We start from the raw sequence: 24,680 nt of genomic DNA, 5'->3' as shown, positions 1-24,680 counted from the left end.
ACAGTCTTGACCCTTCTCTTCCTTCCACCCTCAGGTCTTACCCTGATAGTGAGAAGATGGACAAACAGAAAATCTTCCCTGAGAAACCTAGAGTAGATCTTGCTTAAAACTGCCTCCTGTGCCCTAGACACTAACCTTATGTTCACTTGGTTTTACCAAAAAAAGGAGTATGAGTGGGCTGTCAACATGGAGGAGGCTCATATCACACCTCTCATCTGAGAGCACACCTGAAGCTTGAACTGTTACTTCTTTGTTTCTCACACCAAAACTCTAGCTCTTGAGAATTATATGTTCTTTACCCTTATTAGAGAGCTGTTTCTTCTACAAGACAGAATTGTTGAAGGAATATTTGACCTTTCTCAGCAGTTAGAAAACATGTGCCACTAATGATAATTAAGACTAACAGTGAAGAATGATTAGACACCTCGTGTTAGAGTTATTCTTAATTCAGGGTCACAAACTCTAATACTTCATTGACCTGGTGCATATAAAGTAGCAGGAACTGATTTTTTTTTTTTTTTAGTTCTATATCCACTTCTATTACCTAGCCGTTTATTGTATAATAAGCAATTTGTTTTCTCTATATAGGAATATACACATTATGGTACATATTTGGAAAAAAACAGCAATTGCTAATTGGTCCAGCTTTTTATTTATTTATTTATTTATTTTTGAGATGGAGTCTTACTGTCACCCAGGCTAGAGTGCAGTGGCGCGATCTCAGCTCACTGCAACCTCTGCCTCCCAGGTTCAAGCAATTCTTCCTGCCTCAACCTCCCAAGTAGCTGGGATTACAGGTGCCCACCACCATGCCTGGCTAATTTTTGTATTTCTTTTTAGTAGAGAGGGGGTTTTACCATGTTGGCCAAGCTGGTCTCAAACTCCTGACCTCAGGTGATCAGACCACCTCAGCCTCCCAAAGTGATGGGATTACAGCATGAGCCACCATGCCCAGCCAGCTTTTAAAATGTTTTAAAATTTTTTGTAGAGACAAGGATCTTGCTATGTCCCCCAGCCTGCGCTCAAACTCTTGGCCTCGAGCAGTCCTCCACCTTGACCTCTCAAAGTGCTGAGATTACAGGAATGAGCTGCCATGTCCAGCCTGGTCTAGCTTTTAAAGAACCAGTTCTGCAGCCAGTCTCTACTATGCAGTTATTTATTTGTTTACTATTAATATCAACATACATTTACTGAGCGTTGACCAGATACTACATGTATGGCTTCAAAATTGGCTTCTATCTTCTAAAATCATCTAGTATTCAAGATAAACACATTATATAAATAACTTATAAATAATAAAAGACTATGATTATTATTATAAGAGATATCGAAAGGATGTAAAATACATGTTAGAAAGAAGAGCTATTTTTATGAGAGAACGAATTTTTATATGGAAGAGAGAGGATTCAGAGAGGCTTAAAATACATATAAGATTTCTCAACAGCTGAATTTCACAAACATAGTCCAAATCAGTAATTGTTAATGTGTGGTTCAAGGACAAGCAACATCAGCATTACCTGGGAACTTGTTAGAACTGCAAATTATTGGGCCTCACCCAAGATTTAATGAATCATAAACTCTGGAGATGAGCCTGGTAATCTGTGATTTATCAACCCTCCACATGATTCTGATGCATGCTGGGGTTTGAAGACACCAGTGGTCTAATCAATCAATAAGCATATATTTATTGATTGACTTATATGCGAGGAACTGAATAGACATTTCAGGAATAGAAATAATTATAGACACAGTTCTTATTATTCAAAACATTTCACTAACATTAGGATAGCAATCTTACCAGGTATACTATAAAAGAAACCTAACAACACAAAGTCATTGTTAGGGCCCACAGGACTTGACTGAAGTGCCAAAGTCCGACACGACATGGCGGCAGGTAGAGATTACAGAGACCTCCTACCTAAGGGGAGAGTTCCAGAGTAGTCAAAGGGGGATTTTACTAATTTATACGTCTTCCCTTTGGCAACATGGATATTATCATTCCTTTGGCCCAGATGGCGATCAGTTTTGAGAAATCAGAAAGGATACTAGATCAGGGAGCCAGAAGCAAGGAAAAACAGAGCTAAGGAATCAGAATAAAAGCCAGTTCAGAAGCCAGGGTTCAAGAAACAGTAAAAGAAACACAAATGGCCACTTTCTTTTTCCTGCTATGAGTTTGTTGAGCTTCCCGGATGCGTGCATTTGTAGTTTTTATCAAATTTGAAAAGTGGCCATTATTTTTTCAAATATATCTTCTTGCATCTTCAGTCTTTTAGGACTCCACTTACAAGTATGTTAGACTGCTTGATGTGGTGATTACTTGATATAGTCACTGAGGCACCTTTTGCTTTTGTAAGGGATTTTTCCCACTCTATATTTCCATTTGCATAGTTGTTTTGCTATGTCTTCGAGTTTATTGATCTTTTCTTCTGCCATGTCTATGCTGTTAATCCTATCCAATGTAATTTTCATTTCAGATATTTTATATTTCATCACTACAAGTTCCATTAAGTCTCTTTTGCAGCTACCATTTCTCTTCGCATTATGCTCATAGTTTTTTTAAACCTCCTCACAGGTATAGAATATATATGCCATAGCTGTTTTAATGTCCTCATTAATTTAAAATGAGAATAACTCCAACAAGAAGTGTCCAATTATTTTTCACTTTTATTCCTAATTATTTAATGTTCTAATAATATAATGTTTGCACATTCCATCTTCTCTCGTTTCAGGGTCTGTTTTCTTCTGCTTATGAGCCACATCTTTCTGCTTCTTCTTGTGTCAAGTAATTATTTTACTGGATGGTGGACGTTGTGAATGTTATGATGTAGAAGGCTGAATTTTATAGTATTCCTTTAAAGAACATAGGGCTTTATTCTGGCAGGCAGTTAAGGAAGATGAACATCATCTTCACTTTTGAGGCTTGTTTTTAAGCATTTTTTTAGGCCCAGTACTAAAGTGTGATCTTCTGAGATCTCTGCTGAATGCACTGGATATTCAACAATGTCTCTCTCTTCTGGCCAGTAGGAACCAAAATGATTCCCAGCCCTGTGTGAACTCTTGCAACTATTTGGCATATAGCTTCCTGGTAATTGTCCTTTTCCTGAGAGTTGTTCCCTGGCCAACCTGATGGAGTTTCACTCAACATATGCACAGATTGGTTTCAGCCAAAGATTTGAGACTCCCGTGTAGACTTCCAGAACCATTTCTCTACGTAGCTTCCTCCTATCCAGTATTCTGCCTCACAAATTCTAGTTGCACTGGCCTCCTGAAATCCCGATTTCTATGTCCTCATTTTAGTGAGATTCTCTCTCCCTGTACCACTGTTGTGCCACTGTCAGGAAAGTGTTTCGACCAGAAAGTTAAGGTAGTTGTAGGTCTCCCCTCATTTACTTTCCTCCTCTCAGGGACCAAAAGCCTGTGCAGACTATGGTCCAATGTCTGAAAAGTGTTATTTCATTTATTTTGTGCATCTTTCTAGTTGTTTATGACAGGAACGCAAGTCCCATAGTAGATATTCTACATGGGTGGAAGCTGAAGTCCCCAAAATGCCCACTGCAAAAACATATAAGAAAAATATAGACACAGACATATGGGCCTTAAAGATGGGGAGCTGAGTGTACTGATACATATTTGGTAAACGTGTTTTGGAGTAGATAGTTGTTTCCCGCTGAACCCTGGTTGGTTTGAAAGGTGTCATGGCTCCAAGTGACAGAGCATTCTATAGGCACTGACATTAATAATTAATTGCTATAGACATTAAGTGTTTCTGAAGGAATTCCTAATTTATTCACGTTATCAACAAGTCAGATAAAATGAAACATTCACATTATCTTGTAGATTCATCTGCTCTTTATAAGAGGAAATTTTTCTTATAAAAGTAATGTATGCTTATTATAAAAAATCTCAAACAATACAGAAATATATAAAACAGAGTAGAATTAAATTACTCCACTCTATCTCATTCACTGTTAGCAGTTTGGTGTATATATTTATACCCCTCTAGCTAGCTATACATCTATTTCTCGTCTATTACAAAAAAATGGATTTCTCTAACATTTACTATCCAGTCCCACTGAAGAAACAGTAATAAGACTTTCCCTCCTATATCACAATCATCCTCTGTTTTGGGGTCTTACCCGAGTCTTGGGCTATTGCCGAGGAAAAGTATTCACAAGGAGTAGTTTAGACGGAACCCAGAAATCCTCAGTGCCTACTTCTGCTGGATGAGGAGCAGTAAGGACCACCAGCAGATCTTAAAGCAAAATTTTATCTCATAGATAAAAAATGACATAGTCATGGTCCTTAGCATAGCCATTTACTCTCTTAACAAATAATGAACTTTTGCTAGTATCAATTCAGCTTTCATTTGGCGTCCTGACAGTGGTCACCAATAGAGTACTTGGTGTCCCTTAATACTGCTTCCCCCCGTCATCCATATTCCTCCACGTCTGGCCTTTCTGTGTCTAGCTTATGACCACCTCAAGGACTTGTCTTTTGCTCCTTTCCCCAGACACACACCTATACTTCCTCCTGCCCAAGTGACTCTAATCTAATCGCTTCTCAGTACCGGGGGTAGAATAAGTAGGCAGGGTTTTTTCTCCTTTTACTTTCCTTTCAAGCTTTATAGTGTCATGAACTCTATGTTCTGCTTTCCAGAGGGCCTTCCATTTTGTTTTTCTATAGACTTGTCTATAGAAAATGTAATAAAACAAAAACAAAACGTGACAAAACAAAGACTGTATATTAACTCTTTTCCTTTGAATTCTTGCAATAACTATGCCAATTAATCTCCAAGCCATGCAAGTGGCTTTGACTGACTAGGGAGAGGGTCAGTAAGTTCAGGAATTGAAAGAAAAGAAGAAAAAGCACAAAGATGAAGTTCAAGGTTATATTCTGAATCCTTATAAGCCACTACGTATAGAAATGCTTCAGATTATTATGATATTATTATACCATATAAATTACCATAATATAGTTGACCAGTCTCTTATTGATGCACACAATGAAAGAAAACTACATTTTATGTGCTCAAACTTTTCTGTTTATGAAGGAAAAATTCCTGAAAGTGGAAACACTGGACCAAAGGGTATGTAACAATAATTTAAAAGGTAGTATCAAATTGCCTTCTAGAAAGATTGTACCAATCTACACTTTTATAAATAGCGTATGAGATTATCATCACTTGATATTAACATTTATATCAATATTTGATAATCAAATAGTATAAAATACCTGATTTTTTAAAATATATTTTTGTGATGAACAAGTTGAAGAAATTTTTGTATTTGTAAGAGCTGCTTATACTTCTTCCATGAATTATCTGTTCATATCCTCTGTGCATATCTGATTTGGTTGTTATTCTTTTACTTTTTGGCGTGTCGCAGCTCTGCATGCATACCAATATTAACCCTCTAGCTGTCATACATTGCCTATACAGTTGACTCTTGAGTAACATGGATTTGAACTGGGTCCAATTTTATGCAGATTTTCTTCTGCCTCTGCCACTTCTGAGACAGTAAGACCAACCCTTCCTCTTCCTACCCATCCTCAGCCTACCCAACATGAAGATGGTGAGGATGAAGACCTTGATGATGATCCACTTCCACTTAATGAATAGGACATATATTTTCTCTTCCTTATGATTTTCTTAGTAACATTTTCTTTTCTCTAGCTGACTTTATTGTAAGAGTACAGTATGTAATGCATATTATATATAAAAGATGTGTTAATCAACTGTTTATGTTATCAGTATGGCCTCTGGTCAACAATAGGCTATTAGTAGTTAAGTTTTGGGGGCATCAAAGTTATATATGGATTTTTGGTTGTGCAGGGTGTCAGTTCCCCTAACTCCCATGTTCTTCAAAGATCAACTGCATATTCTGATTACTTTTTCTAGTTTGACATTGTATTTTAACATTATTTACAAAGTCTTTTTGCAAAGCAAAGATCAATTCATTCAACAAACATTTATATTGAGAAGCTACTATGTGCCAGCCAGTAGTCTGAGTTGTAGGGACATGGTGGTGAGCCAGACAGACAAGGTGCCTGCACTCAGAGAGCTTGCATTCTAATGGAGAAGTAGAAAAATAAGCAAGCAATCAAAAGATGTACAGACTGCAGTCGTATGATAATAAAAATAAACAATGGCAAAGAGTAAATGGAAGCGAATGACCAGTTAAGGTCTTACTGAAGACATAACATGTGAGGTTAGACCTGAAAGATGAAAGTGAGACAAGAAATAAAAGCACATAGGCAGTGGAGGAGGCTGCTGGATTAAGGGACCATTATGGTGGGGAAACAGTAATCCAAATGACCAAAGGCAGGAAAAAGTTTGATGTGTTTAAGGACAAAATGAAAAGCACGGATCCTAGAACGTAGTGAGGAACAGACAAAATGATACAAATGAGGCTGAAGCAAGGGTAGGTGCCAGATAATGCATGCTCTTATTTTATTCTAAGAACAAGAGAGCCACTGAAGAGTTTTAGGTATGGAGTGATATGGCTTGATTTATGTTCTTAAAGCTCACTTTTTCAGCTATACAGAGAATAAATTAGAAAGGAGAAAGAGAAAGAGTACAAACAGAAAGAAGAGATAGGCAACTATTTCAAGACACTAGGCAAGATATTATAGTGGCTTAGATAATGGTGGTAGCCATGAAGAGAAAATAAAGTGGGAAGGGCAGTTTTTAGGCAGTCCAATCTGCTGCTATTTTATCCTTTCCTGCCACACAGAATATAACTTCATTTTCATCTATTCTCTTATCCTTTCTAGTGTCAAGGAATGTCTCTTCTGTAAGACAAAATTCTCACGAAACAGCAAAAATCATCTATTCATTAAGCATTTCTTGAACTTTTTAACTTTGCAGAGTCACTTACCTGTGCCACCAATGTGTGCAAACTTCTGTGAAAGCATTTCACACATTATGTCTTACATATGTTCACTTGTCTAGTAGTCCATAGCCTTCGTGAAGCAAGTCTGTCGCATTCATCTATAAAACACAGTGCCTGACTCAGTATATGTCATGTAGTAAGTACTTAATTATTAATTATTCTTGAATTGAAAGAATGAGTATTAAATTTTACCTAAGGCATCCATGGAGATACTAATTTATCTTCATCTATTGATGTTATATATAAATAGCTTGTCTGGGAAATTGCTCTGTATTCCCGAAATAAGCCTTATATAGTTATGATAGATTATTTCCAGTAATATCAAATTTAATCTACTTATATTTTTCATCTTTATTTATAAGTGAATTTGGTGTATCTTGTTAACATTTTGTCATCAAGGTTATGCTGACTATAAAATATATTGAGTAGGTATACAAACAGGGTTCTTAATTTCAAGCAGCAGAAAATGATTGTGATTAATATAAGCAAACATGGAGTTTATTGAAAGAATGATAGATATTTAATAGAATTCATGGGAAGATCAAAGACCTATGATCAGTATGAATGCAAGAACCACAGGAGGATAGGGCTCAGCACCACAGCCCACCTTATGCCATTGAAAGAGTCTGTTGAGTACACTACTGGAATTGCTACCATGAGATACTGGATACTGCAGTCAACATCCACTGTGAGGAAGTCTTCACCATTCCTGCTTCTTTGTTTTAGATTCCAAGCTCCTGATCAGAGAATCTGATAGGTTTAGCCTACGTCATTTACCTAGGCTTGGAGGCAGAGATAATGAGTATCTGGCCTTCTCAGTTCCTGTAGTGGAAGCCAAGCCCTGCCTTCTCTCCATACTCATACTATGAGGAAATCCTCAAACATAAACAAGAGGTTCGGATGCTGGAAAGTCACAAAATATACTCATGAAACTCTCCCAAAAAGGGCAAACAAAAACTGAAGTCCATTCCAGGTGATTGTAGTCATTTCAATGATCTTGACTAGACTACATTGCGCGGGAATTTGCCTGTAAACTTGCAAAGAGAGAATTTCCTGGGAGAAATTCTGTACTTATGATTTAGTTTAGCCTATGGTTATAGCTCTTCTCAAGTTGTCTATAATTTTGTCGTAAAAATTATTTTCTAAATGTACTAAAATAAAATACAAGCACACAATATGAAATGCCGACCATTTACAAAGACAGTAAAAAAGTGACAGTTTCTCTTAGACTTTCCCTGACTTTTAGCAATATGTGCTGACATAGAGAATATGTGTATATATCCACAAAACATATTTTTTATTTACAAAAATATCATTACCTCAGGCTAGAGAATGGAAGATGAAAAAATAGCATTATCTTAAGCATATTACTCTGATTTTTTGCCCCTAATTAGCTAGCAAAGTCATCTTTCTATGTTATTATAGAGACACCACATGTTAAGGGTTTTATTATAGTCTATTGTATGGATTATAATATACTTAGCCAATAGTATCCTAATGGACACTTAGATTTCCAATTTCTTGACATTACATACTGTAATGCAATGAATATTCCTGTGATCATATTTCCATGTTCTTAATCTACTTGGTAGTTAGAGGCTTTAATGGTATGTTAAGCTTGTGATTCTGTTTCTGTCCATTTCTTTATTTTTAACATCGTTAACATATGCTGAATGAATTTTGATGTTACCTTTTAGTGTATAAATTGCATGACTGAAATATCTTCATTTTTTTAAATCAGTATAAACTTATTTTGTCCCATTAAATGTTTTTCTTAAGTTATACTTTATCTGACACCAGTATTGACATGGGTTTTTATTTGGTATGTGATCATCATACATATGTTCAGTCACCCATTTATTTATGTCATTTCTAGATGATTGAGCTTTAAGAATATCTCCAACACATGCTAGGATGGGCCACCCCCCCTTGGTTCAGCATCAGATTTCTCCTCCTCCATCTGTTGTTTCCCTCTGCATTGAAAGAAAGGAAGGATCAGGTGAGTATAACAGCACCCTTCTCAAAAGAAATCTGTAAGGAGTAGACGTGCCACTTCTCGATATTTAAATATGCCAAAATAAAAGACTTTTAAAATCAGTTGGCCAAATAATTGAAAGAAATAACAGTAACATAGATTGAATCTAATCAGGCTTAGTGCTTTAGTAACTCCTTTCCTACCCACAGGTGAGGTCACAGATGCCTCACAAAAGGCTACTGGTTCTATATTGCAACACATGAAGGTAACATTTCCTGGAATTCTTCGAATCATGTCTCAGAATGGTTCCTCCATCTTGGCAGCCTTCTGATTGCAGTCATATTGCTTAACTCCTGCTTTTTACCTCTCTTTCCTGCTCTTTTGACAAGGCTCTTTATATGACTTCTTCGGTTCTTCAAACCAGCTTTGCTACCGTGGCTCCATGCTTTGCAGGTCATAGGCTAGACCTACACTTGCCCCATGCCAAGCTACAGCTTAAAGGAGGCTCCTTGGATCTATGATCTTCAGCATAAAGATTATCCAAGGTAGCAAAAATCTGAAGTTTATATATGTATGCAAGAGATTTGAAAAAGGAAATAACTATTCATTTTGCCTGCTTTCTGATTCAGGCAGGACTAATACTGACTATGTCACTAGACTAGAATACAAAAATGGCCTCTCTACCAACTTGGCACTAGAACATAAGAAGGTTCATATTCAGCCATTACTCAGTATTATTCCTAAACTTCTCCATCACCTGGCTGCTATTTTATAATTTGTGAGCATTTTTGGCTCCTTTGATAGGCTGAAAGTGCCTGTGTCATATCCCCTTTCCTATTATGTGGCTTGGTAGTGTTTTACATGTTATATTAAAAGTAATACTCAATAATTGTGTAAAATAAAAGAGAAAATAATAAAACAAATTGTGGGAAAAGAGGAAGAGAACTGACAGTAGGGGTAAAGATGACTTCAGGAATTATGTTTACATAAAATTGGGATGTGGTAAATTGAATGAAGACTTGTCTAGGTTGGTTGGGTTTGGTAGTAATAGAAAAACGTAATTATACATATCAGCAATATGCTTGTAACCTTAGTTACTTTAAACTCTACCAATGAAGTGGCATGAATGATGGGCTAAGAGAGTCACAATAATAGTAACATCTCATCAATCTCTCAGCCTCCAATAGCTGAGTCTGGAATCCAATCCTCCTTCCAATCCCTCTCTACTGCTTCAAGAGGATGGGACAGGTTCAAAGAGAAACTCACATGGTTTATGAATGGCTAGTGATCATTTTCCTCTTCCTATGGCCTTTGTCATATCTGTCTTTCCTGCTCCAGACCCGTTCCCCAATGGCAATTACTGCTTCCATAATACCTCTGCATGTCAGCCACAATATTGTAGCCTTGGTTGCCTTTCCATTCCGTTTCAGTACTCATTTCTGCCCTTATTTGTATATTAATGTATTTCTAAGCCACTAATAATACTTCCTTGTGCTTTCAAGTTATTAGGATCACTCTAATGCTAAAGCTCTTTCATTTGAACTATTATCTATCAAAGCCCTGAACCAACATCCTGACCCACAGCCTCCAGCACAGCACAGATCCATACGTGCTCTACTAAACCACCCCTTACCCCTCTAAATCAGATCATATTTTTCTGATCAAACTAGTTTACTTCACCACTCTGTCACCCCATAGCTAGTTTCTTTCCATCTATTCAACCGAATTCTTGTTCAAGGGAGAGCTCTTATTCTTCCAAAACTTGGGGAGATGTCTTAGTGCTGTGGGCAGATATCAATTTCAATTTTTCCAGTTATTATAGCTCACATCAGAGCCCTGAAGCCCCAGTATAAATAAACCCCTGATGTGTTTTCCCTGCTGGGCATCTAGATATGCCTGGACATGTTTGAATCCACAGTGGGTACTATCACAACTTAGCCTCTCACTCTAGGACTCCTGCTATACTTGAATAGCTTTTATAATTAAAAAATAACAAACAAACCTGTGAGAACAAAATGAAAGCAAGCATGTGAAAGTGCTTTGCAAATTGCAAAGTGCTTTGCAAATGCAGTGTATTATAATAAGTTCCTTATTGTTTATTTGTTTAGTAGAAATTCATGTCCATGAGGGAACTGAAGGCATCAAATTGGGAAGATTAAAAAATAAAAAGGCTGGAATGATTAACTGAGGGAAAAATCAAGTTGATAAACACATGGAAAGTAATTCAAAATCTATGTGCAAAATAGAGTTTCTGTGGGCCTATTTGAATGCAAGACACATTTGTCAAACAAACAGATGCAAAAATTGGAAGATGGTTCTGGAGTACTTAAAAGGTATAATACTTGGCCTATATACTTTAGGCAACAGAAACCTAAGTGAAGATGTACAGTGTGGAGTATTACAAAGCGTGACTCCAGAGGTCAACTGCTTGGTTTGAAATCTCAGTCCTACCACTGAGCGCTAGATGAATTTTGACAAATTACTTAATCTTAGTTTCTCATCTGTGATAAATTACAGATATATGTATCATCTCCCCCATAGTTTTTTTTTCTTGTCTTCTTCTTCTTCTTTTTTCTTTTTTGCAACTACAGTGGTCCTTCAGTATCCATGGGGGACTGGTTCCAGGTTCTCGCTCACATGCCAAAATCCATACATGCTAAAGTCCATTACATAAAATGGTGTAGTACTTGTATCTAATCTATCCACATACATCCTCCTATATACTTTATCTCTAGATTACTTATAATACCTAATGCACTGTAGATGCTACATAAATAGCTATTTTACTGTATTGTTTAACAAATAATGTCTGTATAGTTTCACTACAGACACAATCATCCTTTTTTCCCAATATTTTCCACCTGTGGTTCTTGGATCCAACCATAGATGCAGAACTCATGGATACAGAATGCCTACTGTGTTATATGAGTTAATACACATAAAACACTATCAGGTAAGGCACATAGCAAGTGCTCAATATAAGTAAATTTTACTACTCATCTACTTATGTCACTGTATTTCATAAAAGCAAATTGAAGAGGACTATAGTTTACCTAAATTTTCAATAAAGCAGAAATTTAGGGACTTGTATTTTTCAGTTAAATAGTTTGGTGAATGTTACCTGTAATTGAATTGAAAATTACTTTTTTTCAGGGCCAGGCACGGAGGCTCACGCCTGTAATCCCAGCACTTTGGGAGGCCAAGGCAGGTGGATCACCAGGTCAGGAGTTCGGGACCAGCCTGGCCAAGATGGTGAACCCCCGTCTCTACTAAAAATACAAAAATTAGGTGGTTGCAGTGGCGGGCACCTGTAATCCCAGCTACTTGAGAGTCTGACGCAGGAGAATTGCTTGAACCCAGAAGGAGGAGGTTGTAGTGAGTGGAGATCGCACCACTGCACTCTAGCCTGGGTGACAGAGCACGACTCCATCTCAAAAATAAGAAAGAAAATTACTTTTTTTCTTTAGGTTAAGAAGTAGTCCAGAATATACAAATTGCTTCAACAATGCACATTATACACAACTAGGTCATTCATCCTTTTGCTCACAATATGGGCAAAGGGACACACTATCACACAACAAGATCAAGAAATAACAGTTGATATTAAAATGATTAAAAATCTCGTTTACCCAAAACGACTGCTATAAATGGAGATTACTCTCACAATTGCTATAGAAAACAATTAATATTCATGTGCAGATACAGTTTTATTTACAAATACCAGATAGTTTACAGTGTACTTCGTTTTAAACTACTGTCATAAATGAAAATCACTTTTGTTACTACTATAGAGAGCTGCATTAATAATCATATGTAGATATAGTTGAAGTTCTGAATATTAGTGAGTGTATCGAGTAATTTGTCCTAAAGTAAATCCTTATAAAAGGAAATTACTTTCACAACCATTTGGGAGCTTAATTACTAATCAAACATAGATACAGTTTTAGTTACCAATATTACAGTTTATTGTATAATACTTGAAAATAATTGTACTCTAAAAACATTTATTTTTGACAATTTTTGAAAACCAAATGTTTATCATAAGCCACAAAATGTTTGCACCATAACAGTGCTTTCAAAATGCTGTTTACTAAAACATGAATTTGCAACAATAATTTTTTTAAATGATCAGATACCAGCAATGCTTATATTCTCTCCCAGAAAGGCATGGGGGTGAGTCAACAACATTTCAAGTGGTCTAAAAGCAGGGCTGTCTGCCAGATACTCATAAGCAGCCTGTTGGCCATATTTAGCAGAGGAGCCTGCAGTTGATTAGCTGTACTCTGATGATAAATATCCTATCATTGCCACCAAGGAAAATCGCTGCAATATAGAGAACTTGTAAGACTATACTGTAATTCATGTTAACCAAGCTAGAATATGCACATGTGAAAACCCTTAATATAAAGATCTGGTTTAGTGACATATATCCTCATGGAATTTTGTTAATAGCTGATCCTCACTGCAGTTAGCCATTTTGAGGCTGATTATCCAGTTTCTGGGTTATCCATGTCCTGCATTTTCTCCTACCACCACCTTTGGCTGACATCCCTTTGACCATTTCACTGTTCATTAGCACCTGCAAAGGATAACTGAAAGCAGATGAACTCAAACCACTCAATTATGCTTCTCATTAGCAGCTCTACGGAAGGGTTCTGTCCATGAGGTGGTTGCAACTATTAGGTAAAATTAGGTTTCTGGATTTTCAGTGGGTTTCAATTATCCACGTTGTTTCTGTCCCTCATGACCTTGCATAATCTAGAGTTGGCCACATATACATTATTTGCCTTGCCATATGGAGAAAAGAGCGCGTCTTTAACAGGAAGATTAAAGATACTGGCTCCCTGTTCCTCTGTTTCTGTTGAGAATTTTCTCCCTAGTTCCTCTTTTGCATAGCTAACTAAAAAGCACACCAGGCTTTAAGAATCCACATCAATTATTCGTTTAATTATTATTGTAATTGGTAAAACCCTGAAAGCAATCTTATGGACATGTGGATATTTAGCCACGTTTCTCACATTTGAAGAGTTTTATGTGAGAGTTTAAAATACTCAATTTGACAACTCATTACTTATACAAATCTCAATAAGAAATATTGTTGTCAGGAAGTGCCAGTAATAATGCTGTTGGAGGTTTATTCTGTGATGCATGAATAAGGGTGAGTCTCCAGGGAAAATAGGACTTGTATATCTTTCTAAATTGTGAAATCCTTTAGTCTATTGTAATCTTTGTTATTCCATGCATTCAAAGATTTGTATTATTGTATCAATATTACACATTTTAGAAAATAGGGATAATCATAATCCCACCAGTGATAACCAGTTTCCATTTGTGATATATGCTTGCAGAACTTTTCTGTGCATAAATAGATTAACCCATCACCCTCCAAGAGGGGTCACATGTAATGCTGGTTGTTTTTGTTTGTTTGTTTCCTTTTTTGTTTGTTTGTTTGTTTTGAGACAGGGCCTCACTGTCACCCAGACTGAAGTGCAGTGGCACGATCATAGGGACTGCAGCCTCCAATTCCTGGGCTGAGGCGGGAGGCTGAAACTCCCACCTCAGCATCCCAAGTAGCTGGGACTAAAGGCATGCACCACTACCACCACTCCCGGCTATATGTATATACATATATATATAATGTGTGTATATATATATGGATTATGTGTATATATGTGTATATACATATATGTATATACATGTATATATATGTATGTATGTATATATGGTGGCTAGTGAATTTACCTCACTGTCCTCTGAGCCAGTGGTGGAAATTATGGCTTGCATCTTAAGAATTGTTGGAGGAGAGAGATCCAAGATGGCTGATGATTAGCAGCTCGGGCACGTACCTCCCAGTGAAAGCGCAAAGAACGAGAGGACGCCACACTTTCAGACGAATATTAGTTGCTCACAGACCAGGAGATTCCCAGTGGAGGAGCTCCACGGGTCGCTAGGGCGACTCTTGTGGCCGGCTTGGCGGTTTTGCTGGTGCCTTAGCACGCCAGTTCTTGGTGCAGAGTCCGGAGATTCCCAGGCAGAAAAGCACCATCAATCTTAACACCGCTGTTTTGGCCGACTCAGTGGATTGCTCAGATTTCGGCGCAGGGAATCAACAAGTTGGACGTCAGAGACCCAGTTAGAAAGTCGGTAATTATAAAGACGACAGATGGACAAATATATAATGAAGGGAAGAAACCAGCGTAAAAAGGTAGAGAATACTCAAAATCAGAATGCCTCTCCCTCTACAGGGGATTGCAATTCCTCATCAGTAACGGAACAAGGCTTAATAGATTACACGTGTGTTCCAATAACAGAAGCAGGTTTCAAAACGTGGGTGATAAGAAACTTCTGTTAATTAAAAGAACTTGTTCTAACCCAATGCAAAGAAACTAAGAACCTTGAAAAAAGGTTTGACGAAATGTTAAAGAGAATGGACAATTTGGAGAAGAATATAAGTGAATTGATGGAGCTGAAAAACACAACACGAGAACTTCGCGAAGCATGCACAAGTTTAAACAGTCGAATTGATCAAGCAGAAGGAAGGATATCAGAAGTCGAGGACCAGCTCAGTGAAATGAAACGAGAAGACAAGAATGCAGAAAAAAGGATGAAAAGGAATGAGCAAAGTCTCCAGGAAATATGGGACTATGTGAAAAGACCTAATTTACGTTTGATAGGTGTACCTGAATGTGATGAAGAGAATGAATCCAAGTTGGAAAATACTCTTCAGGATATCATTCAGGAAAACTTTCCCAACCTGGCAAGGCAGGGTAATATTCAACTCCAGGTAATACAGAGAACACCACAAAGATATTCTTCAAGAAGACCAACCCCAAGGCACATAATCGCCAGATTTATTAGGGTTGAAATGAAGGAGAAAATACTAAGGGCAGCCAGAGAGAAAGGTCAGGTTACCCATAAAGGGAAACCTATCAGACTTACAGCAGATCTCTCAGCAGAAACCCTACGAGCCAGAAAAGAGTGGGGATCAATATTTAACATCCTTAAGAAAAGAACTTTCAACCCAGAATTTCCTATCCAGCCAAACTAAGCTTTATGAGCGAAGGAAAAATTAAATCTTTTGCGAACAAACAAGTACTTAGAGAGTTCACCACCACCAGGCCTGCTTTACAAGAGCTTCTGAAAGAAGCACTATACATATAAAGGAACAACCAATATCAGCCTTTCCAAAAATATATCAAAAAGCAAAGAACTTTAACACAATAAAAAATTTACATCAACTAATGGGCAAAACAGCCAGCTAGCATCAAACGCCGGTATTAAACTTATATATATTTTAATTGGATAAAAAGCCAAAACCCATCGGTGTGCTGCATCCGGGCCCATCTTACATGCAACAATACACAAAGACTCAGAGAGAAGGAGGAAGATTTACCAATCAAACAGAGAGTAAAAATAAACTAATAAACAAAAAGCAGGAGATGCAATTCTCGCCTCTGATAAAGTAGACTTTAAAGCAACAAAGATCAAAAGAGGCGAGGAATGACATTACATAATGGCAAAAGGATCAATGCAACAAGAAGAGCTAACGATTCTATAGATCAACGAGATAGAAAATTAACAAGGATATTCAGAACTTGAACTCAGACCCGGAACAAGTAAACTTAATAAACATTTATAGAACTCTCCACTTCAAATACACAAAACATACATTACCACCTCACACCTATTCCAAAGGTGACTATATAATTGGAAGTAAATCACTCCTCAGTAATCGTATAGCATTTCATAGGTTTAAATTAAGTATTGGTTGGCTGTTTGTTTGTTATCTTCTTCCCTTATTCCTTCCTGACTACATCATTAAGTATAATTATCAGTATAAAAGAGGTTTTCAATACCCATTACTAAATTGCATTCTAGCCTGGGCAAGAAAGCAATACTCCCATTCTCTCTCCCTCTTTCTTTTCCTTCTCCCTCCTCTCCATTCTCTCTCTCTCTTTCTCTTCCTTTTTCCTCCTTCCTATTCTCTCTCTCTCTTTCTCTTAAAAAAAAAAAAAAAAAAAAAAAAGAATTGTTGGTGGGATAGGTGCAGTGGCTCATGCCTGTAATCCCAGCACTTTGGGAGGCCAAAGCAGGTGGATCACCTGAGGTCAGGAGTTCGAGACCAGCCTGACCAACATGGCAAAACCCCGTCTCTACTAAAAATACTGTAATCCCAGCTACTAGAGAGAGGGGCTGAGACGGAGAATGGCTTGAACCCAGGACGTGGAGGTTGCAGTGAGCTGGGATCGCACCATTGCACTCCAGCCTGGGCTACCACAGCAAAACTCTGTCTCCAGGGGGGTAAAAAAAAAAAAAAAAGAATTAGTTGGTGATCTTCTACCACAACAACTTCTTCCCTATTACTTGATCTTCTCTCTCGTTTATGCCTCAGACCTGCCAGTGGCAGTCAGTGACACTCACATGCATTCCGTAACCCCAAAAGTTTGATCGAAACTGCCATAGTCAGAAATGAATTATTGACCTGCAAGGAATTAGACATGGGGAGTCAACTGATTATTTTCTTAGAAATATGTCCAATTCTAGTCAGAATCAGTGTTATTTGGCTTTAAATCCATCCATCGCTGATCCTGACGATGTCCAAATATCTAAGATGATTCCGGGCTCCCTTGATTTCTCAATTCTGAGACTTTGGCTTACTGTGGAACAATGCTTTAGGTTATCCCTAGGGGTTTCAAGCAAAATAGAATTTCTTTATCTGCTGAACAGCCTGACTGTTCAGATAAGAGGAATTTAATTGACTTACCTATTTAGGAGATTCTGTTTTGAGATGAGGTATGGAAAAAATATAGCTCCAATGGGAACCTCTCACTTTTCTCTCCTCAAAACTCTGTTTTTCTCCTAGTCCAGCCATGCTCATAAAGGTTTTAAGCGGATTAATTAGTGCTTAAAAAGTACCTTTATAAATGACAAGTAGCTAAGTACAAAGATAATCTTTTAAACTCTAGATGTTTGCCTTTTTTATTCATATTACAGTTCTAATTTCATGCTTTTTCCATAATGTCACCAGATTGTAGGTGAGCTCCCAAAATAGACAGTTACTAGGACTAAAACTGTTGTCTGACCCAATATGCAAAATAGTTCTGGGAAAAGAATGCTGAAATTGACTTGATTGTAGCAATGGTCTATTCTTTTAAAATGATTCTTGTTTATTCGATGTCATAACAGTTTTTTCAGGGATTTGGAAATGAGAGCACTTGTATTTGGTGTAGTGCAAAAAAGCTATTTATGTAACAGTCATCACAGATTAGCTATAATGCCATAAGAAAGTTTGTTTCAAAACTCAGCCTTGGAATTTGAGTTTAGCAATAGGTTAGATTAATTTTCATGAAAATCTTGGTATTGTAAGTCCTCATTCTCCTTCCTAAAACTTTTCATTACATTTTTCACAAATAAAGCTTGGTAGATCTTTTTCAAGGCATTTCTCTTCCAAGACTGATTAAAAAATATTCATTTGGATTTATAACCAAGTGACTACCTGAGAAACAAATCAAAATATTAAACCTTCAGGCAATGCAGATATACCATTGTGTTGTAATGATTTTCTATTCTATTTCACCTTTCCCAAGTATCTTGCAAAAAAAGCAAGCAAGCAAGCAAGCAAAAGCTATAATAATAATATGAGCTGAAGCTACCGAGTTCTGAAATAGGCAGGTTACTGAAAGGTGGCTGAGGGAGGATGTGGGTGTATCATCGTTTTTAACTTCGAACAAGTTTCAACTTTTGTAGCTACTCTATAATTAGCACATAGACTCTATAATAAAGGAAGATTTGTTAGTTTGCTGCATCTACCTGAACAGAATGAGGATCTACTATTGCCCATAATATAGATAATGATTACTTAATACTCTTTTCAGCTAGCTCTATGCATTGCAATATTAAGGATGCCAAAAATTTAACTACTCTGTCATATGAATTTATTAATTTTTCAAACATTTTTCTTTGGAGATAATACCTTATTGGTTTTTGTCCTTTTAGTAATTCTGTTAATATAGTCTCTGAAAAATTAAGTGAAGAAAATATATCATATAAGCAAATGAAAAAATATATATATTATTCTATATATTATTCTGATGTAGCTTTCTAAGCTATTGCTACATAAAAAATGAGTTGACGGTGGCTCATGCCTGTAATCCCAGCACTTTGGGAGGCCAAGGTGGGTGGATCACTTGAGGTCAGGATTTCGAGACCATCCTGGTCAATATGGTGAAACCCCGTCTGTACTAAAAATACAAAAAATTAGCTGGGCATGGTGGCGCGTGCCTGTAATCCCAGCTACTCAGGAGGCTGAGGCAGGAGAATTGCCTGAACCCAGGAGGCGGAGGTTGCGGTGAGCCGAGATCGCGCCATTGCACTCCAGCCTGGGTAACAAGAGCGAAACTCCGTCTCAAAAAAAAAAAAAAAAAAATGAGTTGAACATTTATTCTGTAAAGTGTCTTATGAATATATGTCTTCAGTAATAAATATGTCAGATGCATTTAGTCAGTTAAAGGAATAAGAGTGAATATATGAGAAGGGCTGGAATACTTGGCAAACTATTTTTTAAGGAAAAATAGTCAATAATTATCTATGATATTCAGTAGGTAAACTAAATGGTTACTCTATAGGGGGAAAAAGTAATTACCTCTATAAAAACAGTAGAATCTTCGCATTCTTTGGTGATTATATATTAAATTCAGTATCTAAAGGGTGAGCATGTGCCACTTTAGCTGTAGCTTATAAAGTATGTAAGAGGTGGAAAGCTAATAGTAAAAATAAATGACCAAATTTCAGTGTGTATAAAAGGCTCACAGGGCGATGGTATAGTCATATGTATGACTGGTGGTGTTGCAGTTTCACCAATTTATTAACAACCAGAAGAGGGATGAACATAAGAGCCAGTTGAAATGAGGCAGGAATTATAAAACACTCCAGGGGAACTGAGCAAATGTTATCATTGGGCAACAGCTGAACAATGACAGATATAATTTAATATTTCTGTGTACAAGTCAATGCATGTTGGAAAAAATTAAACTGCTGCATACTCTGAAAGATTCTGAATTAGTACATCTTGAGGGAGGTAAAAAACAAAAACAAAAACCTTAAATGCCCACCACAGACCATGAGATTGTCTGCTCAATATTCAGCTATGATCGAATACTGAGCAAAGTATTAAAAGTGCCATGACACAAGTGAAGAATTATTCAAAAGATATAAAGATATATCACATACATCATACATATACCTAAGCTTTGTGATCACCACACACACACACACACACACACACACACACAAATAATAAATATATACATATATACATAAAAGTAGTCATTTGGCCTTGTTTAGAGCAAACAAATGTTTTTCAACTCTATTTTGGTGTCATGAAACACAATTAAGGATATGGACAATATGTCACTGTCTCTTAGTGTGATAAAATAAAACAGGAAAAGAAAATATATGGAACCACAGTTGTTTGTTGTAAGTAGATAAGGAAGAGAATATCTAATCATAATGGAAGGCTGTACAAGATAGTGGCTTTAAGCATGGGCTTTGACATCAGACACACCTAAAATCCAATCCCAACTCATCTATCAAAAGGCAATCCCTACCTCATGAGATTAACCCGTTGTGTAGTAGGTAGTAAGTTTACCATAAGAGCTTAAAATAATATAAATTTCCTCTCACATATATTTCTGATCATTTTTATAGAACTCAGTAGGTTCTGTTTGATTGCTTCTAAGTTTTTTTAATAAATGTTAGTGCCAAAATATAACAACATACATTTTAAAAATACACAAATCACAAGCATACAGCTCAATAAAATTTCACAAAATGAAAACGTCTTGTAACCATCACTCACCTCAAGAAATAAAGAGTGACTCAAATTCAAAAAGCCTCCCTCATTCCCCTTTCAACTCATTATTCCCCTCCTTTCCCAAGGTTTTCACTATCATAGATAAGTTTTGTGATTCTGAACTTTATATAAATGTAAAAAGAGTATGTAGCCTCATATGTCCAACAGCTTTCACATAACATGATGTTTCTGAGATTCATCCAAGTTGTTGCCTGTGGTAGTAGTTTGCTCATTTTCACAGCTAAATATTCAGTTGTCTGAATATACCTCAGTTTATGTATCCATTCTGTGTTAATAAATATTTTATTTTTTCTGGCTCTGGTATAATGCTTCTGAGATGTCTTGTCCAAGTTTCTTGGTGAATGTATGTACTCATTTTGTGAGATTTGGAATTACTGGGTCATAATTATTTAGCATATATTTAGATTTAATAAAAACGGACAAGTAGTTTTCCAAAGTGGTTTTACCCATTTACACTTCCACCATCATTGTGTAAGAATTCCAGTTGCTTTAAACCTGTGATGGTTGATTTTAGGTGTTACCTTGATTGAATTAAGGAATATCTAGAGAACTGGTAAAGCATTATTTTGGGGTGAGTTTGTGAGGGTGTTTCCAGAGGAGACTGGTGTGAGACTACATGCACTAAATGGAAAAGATCTGCCTTCAGTGTGGGCAGGCACCATCCAATGGGCTGGAGGCCTGTTGTATTAGTCCATTCTCACGCTGCTAATAAAGACATACCTGAGACTGGGTAATTTATAAAGGAAAGAGGTTTAATTAACTCACAGTTCAGCATGGCTGGGAGGCCTCAGGAAACTCACAACCACAGTGGAAGTGGAAGCAAACACATCCTTCCTTACATGGTGGCAGCTTGGAGAAGTGCTGAGCGAAAGGGGGAAATGTCCCTTAAAAACCATCAGATCTCATGAGAACTCACTCACTATCACAAGAACAGCATGAGGGTAACTGTGCCATAATTAAATTATCTCCCACCAGGCCCCTCCCATAACACCTGTGGATTATGAGAACTACAATTCAAAATGAGATTTGGGTGGGGACACAGCCAAACCATATCACTTGGATAGAACAAAAAGGGAGGAAAAGCAAATGAGTTTCTCTCTCTCATGGAGCTAGAATAAACTCTCTTCTTCTCCTGTTCTTGGACATCAGAACTACAAGCTCTTCGGCTTTTGAACTGTAAGACTTAAACCTGAGTTCTCATGTCTTCAGGCATGCTACCAGCATTCCAGGGTCTTCAGCTTGTGGATGGCCTGTTATGGGACTTCTCAGCTTCCATAATCCTGTGAGCTGATTTTACTAATAAATCCCCTTTCATACCTCTCTCTCTATATGTATATATATATTTCTCTATATATAGAGAGACAATAATATGCATATATATAATATGTACATACATATATATGTATGCATATATATTTTATTGGTTCTGTCTTAGAGAATCCTGACTAATATAATATCCTAATCAACACTTAATTTGGAAAATTTTCTTTTTTTTTAATTTAGTCATTCTGGGAGAAAATATTTGAAACTATGCATCTGACAGGGTATTAATATCCAGAATTTATGAGAAACTCAAACAACTCAACATAAATAATAATCCCTTAAAAAGTGGGAAAAGGATATGAATAGACATTTTTCAAAGAATACATACAACTGGCCAATAGGCATATGAAAAAATACTCAACATGATTAATCATCAGAGAAATGCAAATTTAAACGACAATGAGATATCATCTTATACCAGTCAGAATGGCTATTATTGAAAAGATTAAAAACAACACGTTGCCAAGGATGTGAAGAAAAGGGAACTCACATACTGTTGGTAGGAATGTAAAGCAGTACAACCTCTATGAGAACACAGTATGGAGATTTCTAAACGAACTAAAAATAGATGTAGCAATTCAATGTAGCAATCCTACTACTGAGTACCCCCCAAAAAAATAAATCATTGTATCAAAAAGATACATGCACACATATGTTCATCACAGCACTATTCACAATAGCAATGATATGGAATCAACCTAAGTGTTCATCAGCAGAAGACTGGATAAAGAAAGTGTGGCATATATACAAAATGGAATACTATTCAGCCATAAAAAAGAATGAAATCATGTCTTTTGCAGCAATATGAATGGACCTGGTGGCCATTATCTTAAGAGAAACAAGTCAGACACAGAAAGACAAATATCACATGTTCTTATAAGTAGGAGCTAAATAATGTTTACACATGGACTTAGAGTGTGGAATAATAAACAAATGGAGACTCTGAAGAGTGAATGGGATGGGAGGGGGTGAATAATGAGAGATTACTTAATGCGTACAATGTACATTATTTGGTAATGACTAACCTAAAAACCCTGACTTCACCAGTAGGCAATTTATGCATGTAACATAATTATACTTGTACCCTATAAATTTATACACTTAAAGAATTAAATAATTTTAATTCCAGAAAGGAAAAGTGGGCCTTAAATAACAATAAAAGGGGTGCCCATCGCACTTTAAATGTTGCGATTCCAGCAAGACTTCTGAACTCCTGGCAGGCATCAGAGTCTGTGCCCTGGAGAAGGAGGAGGCAGACAGTGAGAACATCCCCCAGCAACTGCTCTAAAACCTGGGCCAATCACACAGTCCTGCAAGGAAATGGCTGAAGAGCAAAAAAATGACAAAGACTGTGATCATCCACAGGGCTAAACTAAAGGGAGAGAATTTTCCAGGTGTTTTATGGGACTCGCTTCCAGATGAGCTGCTCTTTGGGATCTTTTTCTGTCTGTGCCTCATTGAGCTGCTAAAGGCCTCTGATGTTTTAAGAGGTGATATTTGTTGAGCCCTAGCATTTGTTGAGTCGCTATGGCAGACTTTACAACTCACAGGTAAAAATCTACACCCAGATATGATTAGTCTGGGGAGGTTGCCTTCCATGGCCCACAATCATTTATGACCAACCATTAGTTGAACATTTCAGCCCTTTTCATATACAACAGAAAGATCCGTTGAACTCAGTTATAGATGTGTCTGCCCTCCATAGCATTCTGTCTCAGGGCTCCAAGTTGCAGAATCTAAGCTTTCTGGAAGACCTACGGCTTTCAGATCCCATCGTCAATCATCTTGCACAGAACTCAAATTTAGTGCTACTATATCTTTCTGGATGTTCTGGGTTCTTTGAATCCAGCTATTCCAGACTGGATGAGCTAAACCTCTGCTGGTGATATGACCTCACTGAAAAAGCATGTGCAAGTGGCTTTTGCGCATTTGTCAGAAGCCGTCACCCAGCTGAATGTCAGTGACTGCCGAAAGAATCTCCTGAAATCTGATGTCTCTACTTTAGTTAGAAGATGCCCCGATGAGGGTCTAGATGTCTACCTAAACTTAAGTGATAATGTCATGCTAAAGCTAAAGAATGACTGCTTTCAGATATTCTATCAGCTCTACTACCTCCAGCATGTATCATTCAGTCGGTGCTGTGATATACCCAAAACTTTTCATGAACCTGAAGCAATTCCCACTCTAAAAACACTACAAGTCTTTGGAATCCTGCCAGACGGCACCCTTCAACAGTTAAAGGAAGCCTTTCCTCCTCTACAGATTAATTGCTCCCATTTAACTACCATTGCCAGGCCAACTATTGGCAAAAAAAAAAGAACCAGGAGATATGGGGCATCAAATGCTGACTGACATTGCAAACGTCCAGTTGTCTGTGAAGTATTTATTGCAGGATGGTGTCTCTCTTTTCTTTGGAACAGGGAAAACAGGCAGGAATCCCAATTGCTGGAGTGCTTGGCTAGTTTTATTCTCGGTTTCTCTTTGCCTTCATTCCAAAAGTGTATTAAGGAATGATTTAAAAGAGAAAACAATGTGCTTTTCTGAAATGACTCTAAAGCTTCTATCAGTGCTTTGCCCTTAAGGTGTAGGACTTTTGAAATTTCGGGAGCATGAGTCTGTA

General features: G+C 37.1%; 2 pseudogenes; one reads left to right on the top strand and one right to left on the bottom strand.

The window, feature by feature from the left end:
- LOC105725084 (Y-box-binding protein 1-like) overlaps positions 1-1,886 on the bottom strand; it is a 112,249-nt pseudogene extending 110,363 nt beyond the window's left edge.
- On the top strand, positions 1,885-24,438 carry LOC105725086 (S-phase kinase-associated protein 2-like; annotated as a pseudogene).
- Positions 24,439-24,680: the final 242 nt, after the last annotated feature.

Source organism: Aotus nancymaae, unplaced genomic scaffold (genome assembly GCF_030222135.1).
Source record: "Aotus nancymaae isolate 86718 unplaced genomic scaffold, 86718_ANA_hifiasm-v0.15.2.pri h1tg000004l, whole genome shotgun sequence".
Taxonomy (NCBI): Eukaryota; Metazoa; Chordata; class Mammalia; order Primates; family Aotidae; genus Aotus; species Aotus nancymaae.
This window is presented reverse-complemented; position numbering and strand designations above follow the sequence as displayed.